The sequence below is a fragment of the Lactuca virosa genome, chromosome 4, assembly GCF_052849685.1.
Source record: "Lactuca virosa cultivar CGN04683 chromosome 4, Lactuca_virosa_CGN04683_v6, whole genome shotgun sequence".
Classification (NCBI taxonomy): Eukaryota; Viridiplantae; Streptophyta; class Magnoliopsida; order Asterales; family Asteraceae; genus Lactuca; species Lactuca virosa.
In genome coordinates, this window is record NC_136429.1 from 62,459,878 (window position 1) to 62,467,793 (window position 7,916).

General features: G+C 36.6%; 1 long non-coding RNA gene across 1 annotated transcript; it reads left to right on the plus strand.

The window, feature by feature from the left end:
* Positions 1-3,667: 3,667 nt before the first annotated feature.
* LOC145103902 (uncharacterized) lies at positions 3,668-5,431 on the plus strand. The gene is made up of 4 exons (XR_013706928.1): positions 3,668-3,697; positions 3,789-3,873; positions 4,708-4,771; positions 5,378-5,431. It is a non-coding gene; the product is annotated as an uncharacterized LOC145103902 (long non-coding RNA).
* Positions 5,432-7,916: the final 2,485 nt, after the last annotated feature.

Sequence of the window (7,916 nt, forward strand, 5' to 3'; positions counted from 1 at the left end):
GTCGATTTAGTGCTTGTGCGTTGGAAACATACGAATGGGCCAAATCTCACCTGGGAAACGGTGAGTGACATGATGAGTCGCTACCCGCATTTGTTTGTTGATGTGTGATTTCGGGGACGGAAGCATCCTAAGGGGGAGAGAATTGTAATGCCCGTGTTTCTAGGCTAGGCATTAATATTGACGTAATAGTCTAGGTTAACCTTTGTAACTCATTTTGAAGTAATAAAGATGAATTATGTGAATATTATGTGAATTATGTGCTTATCTGCTTAATTATTATGATTAATGAATTAAGAATAAAAATAAGCGTCGAAAATAAATATTAAATAAAGCCGATATCTACGGATAAAGTTGTAAAGAATCTCGTTAGAAACATTTAGGCGAAAACCTCATCGAAATCCGAGTTATAACGAAGAAGTTATGACAAATCGAAGATCCGCGACAAAACCGGCACGGCGCCGAATGACGTAAAAAGTGAGTTTTTGATAAACTACTTTGTAGCCTTGGTGATCTAAATGAAAGTCGTAGTATTTGTCAAACCGAGAATTTTCATAAAAAGAACGTCTAAATCTGACTTCGTATGAGGAAGTTATGATTTTTCTAAGTTTCAGCTTAGCAGTAGACAGCTAAAAACTCGAAATAAAGATCGAGTGATTTTTAGCCGACGCAACCTAAACGAGAATCGAAGGTCTCGTAAATAGTAGTATAACGGTAAAAAGACAGACGAAAACGGACGTCGAATGAAGAAGTTATGAATTTTTAACGGACTTTTCTTGTCCCGGCCTGTTAAAAATATAATAATAAAAATAAAATCAAAATTAGCCAACGGAGTCTAAACGAAAGTTGTAGAGCATAATTTTACCTACGCGTGCATATAAATAACGTCAAAAACGGAGCCCGTATGCGAAATTTATGGACTTTAGAAGTTTGGGGCTCAATTTCTGAGGAATCTCGCATGGATAAGGTCGGATCTCGCACACATCACCCGCCCCGTGTCCGATCTCGGTGAGTCAGCAGACGCGTGTCCGATCCGGAGAGCCGTCTGAAGCGCGGTCCAATTGGCGTCCGACGCGTGTCCTCCTCGCGTGTCCGAGCCTCGCACCCGCCACCTGCCTCCCTTGCATCTGTTGTCGCGTGTTCGCTTCTCAGCCCTGGGATCCGAAGCTCGCACCCTATAAAAGAGAGGGCTGCGAGATTTTCCTAGTAATTTTGGGATTTTGGCACTTTTTCACCCTAAACTCATATTTTTGCTATTTCAACTTCCCCCGAAGCCCCGGGATTCTTTCCAACACCCAAAACACGCCCCGAAGTTCCCGAAGAGCCCGAAAAATTTATCTTTTCGGTTTTGAAGCTAAACCTTCGCAAGGCCCGGTTTTTCATTAAAAGGCTCCCGGTTTCATCGAAAACGATCGTTTTAGGAAACGAAGTGCTGCCCGATTATCGTTAAATAAAGTGAGTGTATAGTCACTTTCATCTTACACATAGATATGAAGTATTTTATATAAAATACGTGCTATGTGAATATATATATATATATATATATATATATATATATATATATATACATATATATATATATATATATATATATATATATATATATATATATATATAAATATATATATATATATATATATATATATTGTTTATTTATTTGAGATGAATGATGAATGAATGATTTATACAGGTTTTTAAATAAATTAAACTGTATATTTATTTTTATCTAGCGGAGTAAAACATGGGTAAAACATGGGTACATAGTTGATGTGTGATGAAATAAAATGATGAGAGGCCTCGATGTTATTGTGATCCAGTCATCTAGCGGAGTATGGATGACGACCACAGACCTTTCTAGATAGTCCTGTGGAACGCTGGCAGGCTCGCAACCTGTAGGTGTTAATGAGTTTGGGTGTTCATTTGCTGTACTCCATCCCCCACATGGTTGCCTTATTTGACATAAATTGTTGGGAAACCCCCAAAGCAGTGTTGTCGCCCCGATGAAAATCCTTAGACTAGGTCCCTTATGATAGTTGTTTTAGGGACGTAAAGTGAGGATAACGGGAACGTGTAATCGGGTTATTGTTGTTTGATGAGATTAATAAATTTATTTATTGTGGGTTGAAAACCCTATATGCTCACCAGGCTCCCAAGCCTGACCCACTCAGTTTTCTTTGTATTACAGGTAGTGGGGCGAGAGCATAAGTTGAACGACTTATCAATATATTTTGATTATAGGCATGTAGTGTATATATAACTGTTGTAAGGCTTATAATGTGCCATTATGCTTTTGGTCTGTATCGGAACATGACATCCCGAGTTTTGTTATATAATGAAAATACATTTCTTTAAGAAATGCTTTGGTAAATCTTATTTTATCATATTTCGTTTTGGGAACAAATTCCACAACTCTTTTAATCAAATGATTACTCTGAAATTATTTTAAAAGCATAAATTAAACCGGTCTTTTCTGGCCGTGAATTTGGGGATGTCACATTTTTGCCCTTGTTTTGCACCCGCTTGTTCACAAGATTAGAGACAATTGTAAGCTCCTTCTCCATGCTTGGTATCTGGATGATGGGACTGTCATTAGGGATTTAGTGGATGTGGCTAGTGTGACAACCGTCAAATTTCGGTCAAGTCAAAGTCAAATAAAGTCAACAAGTCAAACTGGTCAACTCCATTAACCCTTGTATGTTAGGGTTTACATTATACAATTCGCTATTTCAATGAGAAAACATCATTTGAAAAATTCATGTGTTTGATTTTCCTTAGCCTTAACAATGCTAAACAACGAACCAAAGCGATAAAACGCTATTGCACAATCATCGGGATTGTGTAAGACACTAAATCATGGCTTAACGGGGTTTATGGACCTTTCGTTGCGAAGCCGGACACTCAAAAAGATCACAAACGAAACCTGTCACAATCTCTTTCACTCAACCTCTCTCTATTAAAATCTCTCCCAAATCTCTCCCGAATCTCTCTCAAAAGTTCCTTTAAATTTTTGTAATCATTCGGGCCATCCCGACCCTTAACTGGGTCAAAAACCACTTGAAACGGGGTAAAAACAGGTAAAATAGGCTTAAAGACCCAAAACTGAAGCTTCAGGACCGAAGTCCCTGTCATAAAGGAAGACGACACACATTTGTCTATCATAACCTTACGACGCGCGTGTTGATGACACGCAATGAGTATCAAGGAAGCCCATGTCATAAAAGAAGACGACATGCATTTTTGCGTGTCATAATGTTTCCGGGTTTTCGACTACGACCTTGTTTTAGGCCCGTTTTTCATCATTTTAACGCGGGATTTTCACTAAAAACTTTATTTTTACATTTAGAACTCTATATGTTAGTAATCCCCACGTTTTTAGGGCCATTCATACCAATAATTAGTAGGGGAGGTGCTTGAGGTGGAAAGATGACTTTACTTTACTTTATGTCACATGCCACCACTCACACCCACTACATGGCCAACTCTTTCCCACTACATGACCAGCTCTTACCCACTACATGACCAACTCATACCCACTACATGACCAGCCCCACTCCTTGTCTAAGTATAAAAACCCATCCCCTCTCTTCATACTTCTTTCATTCTCTCATTTTCCTCCAAGGATCACACTCCAAATTCTCTCACCATTCTCTCTCAATTCCAAGACTTCCAAGGCTGATTATCAAGCTTTCTTCCACTCTTGGTAAGTATAATTCATTCTTCTTATGATTATTACACATCCTTCTACTCAAAATCATAAGAATCTTACACAAACATCGTCACCTTCATGTTAGGTTCTCGATTCGTCAAGGCATCTTCTAAGTGTTCTTGGGTTGAACACTTCTCTTCTCCAACATCCATCCTCTAATAACACATAAGGTGAGTTCATACCCCTATATTTTCATGTTTTTCTTAACTTTTAAGGGGGGGGGGATACAAGTTAAAACACCAAAAACACAACTAAACTCATTTAACAGTCTTCAACAGAAACGTTTAACTCCATTCACGGACTGTTTTGGTCAACTTAAACATTTTAGTTTTCAAAACTGTTTCAGAAGCATATAGTTCAGGTTCATACCTTTAAAATGACTACTTGCACATCACCATATGATTTTTCTACAATTTATGGTGATTTTTACAAAACTGTCTATCATTTCAGAAACAAAACCGGACCAGTCTGTGAATATGAATATTTTCACACAAGTTGGAGATCACTAAAAATCATGAGAACATTTATGAACAAACTAGACACACTTTCTAAACTCTTAGAAGTTGCGGTTTTTGATTTAGACCTTTGATGATGTTTCTATAAATTTTCTAAGAACAGTAACAGAAACGTTATTACTAGAAAAATACCATCAATTTCATTTACACCTTGTAACTCGTTGAGCAAGGTGTATATCATTATGTAATCATATATTATTACATTATATGTCATTTTGTCTTGGTAATTAGACATACATCAGAAAACAAATGGATTTTTACCTTCACAAGTATGGTAAATAATTAATTTTTATAAACAAAGTTTACATCCGTTATACACAAACATTTGGTAAACTATGACAATTATAGTTTATGAACACTACTACTACCCTTGTTGTGATAAACTATAATAGGTATAGTTTATGATACATTTACATAACAAACAATAATTTTTATTAATACTCTATTCTCGTTTAGCAGTTCCTAAACCAAAACTATTAATTATATTAGGTTCTATGCCATTTTGACCCGAACCGTCTATCGTACGACACACGCATTTCGTTTTGGGACTAAAGTGAGTAATCTACCCCATACTTTATAATTTTCAATACTTTTGGGGTGTATCATGTGGTTCTAATATGTTCCAACTTCATTTCATTGTTTTATCACAATTCAGACATTGTTGGGACATTTATACGTGAGTCACTAATTGTATAACTATTGTTTGTTTACGCTACATGTACTTGTAGTGCATTACCATTTTTAGTCTAATCTCCATGACTATGCCCGTATTCTTGAGGTACCTTATGGACAATAATAGCGCTATTGGGTTGACCACCCCGCCTTGGGACGCTAAGGTGATTGATCGCACGTGGTTGAGTGTGTATGATGATTAGATGCTCCATCCTATATATATTTATATATATATATATATATATATATATATATATATATATATATATATATATACATATGTATATATAGGGTGAGGATTTATTGTTGTTGTTATCATTTGTTAATCAATTTTTGATTTATAAACCGTTATCTCAAATACAATTGTTTGCCGACTTCAAAAGAAAACAAATTTCCAATTATAAAGGTTTCAACTTCACAATTTTCTCTACTAAAATTAGATTACTCACCAACTCTCGTAGTTGACCTGTTTTTACCCATGATGCAGATTTGAAGAATGAAGTTGATGAAAAATAGGTTGTGCCTTAGAAATCCACAAGACTATTTAAATTTGATGTAATAAATGTTGTTCATATTTGGATTTGTATTTGTATGTTGTGGATCTTGTTTGCATACTTAGTACTTAATTGAATCTAATCATATTATAACATAGTTGTCATGAGACTTTGAACAATATATCACGCCTCGATTGATTCCGACAAGGATCGGGGTGTGACAGATTGGTATCAGAGCCCTTGACTATAGGGAATTAGGTTAATTGCCTTGACCTAGTCTATAGCCTCTAGGGTCCTCTCGTATGCTAGTTTATAAAATGCACACACAACTGCATGCAATTCACACTTAGAAAATCCTAGGAATACCTTTGTGTGTTAATTGCTCCCTTATGTGCATACGTATTACTCCTGACACTTATATGTGTGCATACAGTTGTGAATATTCTCCACTTTCTCTAAAAATCACACACATACTCAAGTTGTTTAACAAAATGTATATACATATATGTATTCCTTAGAGCTCATAGGAAATTCAAAGTCATCCACTCTAGTTGGGTAGGATCATAGTAATGGACGCGTAGTAACTGGAAGGGGGAGGTGCCAGTAGCCCGAAAGTCCTGACTAGGTAAGCATTCGTATACATCCCAATCAACCGAGGGACCAGTTTGCTTATCTGGGGACCAAAGGCGAGAGTTCCCAAACCTATAGGCCAAAGCACGTCATTCACATTACTTTTGAGCCATCAAAATACCCGACCTTATCAAACGTATCCGAAAGGATACACTCCAAAATGGCCAACTCATTGGACTATTAAGTTCCCTAATGGGCCTAGAAGTGGGAAAGAAATGTGAAAACTTAGTTTTGTGGGGGCCCACGCAAGTGCTACATGTTTCACATTTAGTAACCATGGAAAGCCCAAAAGGTGCCCAACACTCCTAACAACGGCCCAACAAGTGTTTTATAATTATTTTACCCAACAATGTCTAAAAAAAAAAACTTTATTTCCATAATCAATTTACAAATAACTCACAAGTCCATATGCGTGTTTCTCATAGTTGACATGTTCCTTGTTTGGTTGTGGACTTAGGGTAGACTCATTAGGATCAAGAGTCTAATAAAATTTTAATTACACATAACTGGGGGCATGTCGAGTGAATCTTAGGAGTGGATCAGACATGGAACAAATCACAAGATTATAATCAAGTTATTCCTACTAAATTCATAAGTCTATTTATATAGACCTCTGGTATAGAGTCGTCAGCGTAGTCATGTCGGCAATCTAGAATATAGCTAAATACATAATACAAACTATAATACCCAAATTATACAAAATTTTCTGCATTAAAAAATCAATAGACAAACACAATGAAACTAAAAAGGGTATCAATCTATCAAGAGAAAAACACATACAATGTAGATTAAAATCCACTAATTATAACAAAATGGCTAAAAGAAAAGGTAAGGACTAAGGATTGTTAAGTCCTCTCTTCTTATAAATAGCTTTGAAGCAAGCTTGCCTAAGCTTCTTTGTTCTTTCTGTCAATTCCATACCTGGCAATTTCTCCATCATCTTCTTCTGCCCTGCTAACGTCTCTACCTCCTCCTTTAATCCCAACCCCTAGTTTTTTAGGTAGATGCAATATATTTTTCGTGTGAGTTCACAAAATTTACAATGAGTTAAGTTTATGTAAATATAAATCAGAAATCGTAGTAAAACAATTGATTCGATGTGGCATATGCCTAAGGCCTATGTTTATGTTATAAAGAAACTAATAATTAAAATTTTAGAAAATACTAAAACTACTTTGGTTACCAAGTGCATGCATACATGCATGAGTAATGTATAGAAGGTTATTATCGTAGTTTACCTTGGCATTTTGAATGAGGGATTGAAGGCTCTTAAGTTTTCTATGAGGCCATCTGTTTATGTTTAGCTCTCTGCATCTTTTCTTCAACAATGTTGACCCTATCCCTAGTTCCTTTGCTGCCATGATTATCGGCATCTCAAAGTACTTCGCTATCTCTTCAAACTCCAATGGTCTCAATCTATTTGCCACCTTCCGGTCACCGTGATCAGTGGTGGCAGCACTAGAACTACCTGTAGCCTCACCACCGGATTTACAGTCTTCACTGAAACTAACCAATGGTAAATTACCATCCTCCCAACAATCCCATAAGCTTATGTCTTCAAGGGGATCAAGATCATGAAAATCATTTCTAGAAATGATGTTTTGATCTTTGTTAAGTACTGTGGAAACATTCTGATCGAGCGCTTCATGCGATTTTTCCGACAATTCGAAATCCGGATGGTTGAGCAGGTCACCACTGCAAAAATCAAACCATGTTTTGATCAATATAAACAAAATCACTTCTCTGTGCGAAAGATGGTGTAAGGAGTGACATTTATATATACCTGAACAGATCCTGATGATCAAAGTACTGAAACCGATCGAGGTCATCTATGGGGTTTTGATGATCTGCAGGCGGATCCATTTGTGAGGGAGAAGTCAAAGAGTCGCGTTAAGAATGTGC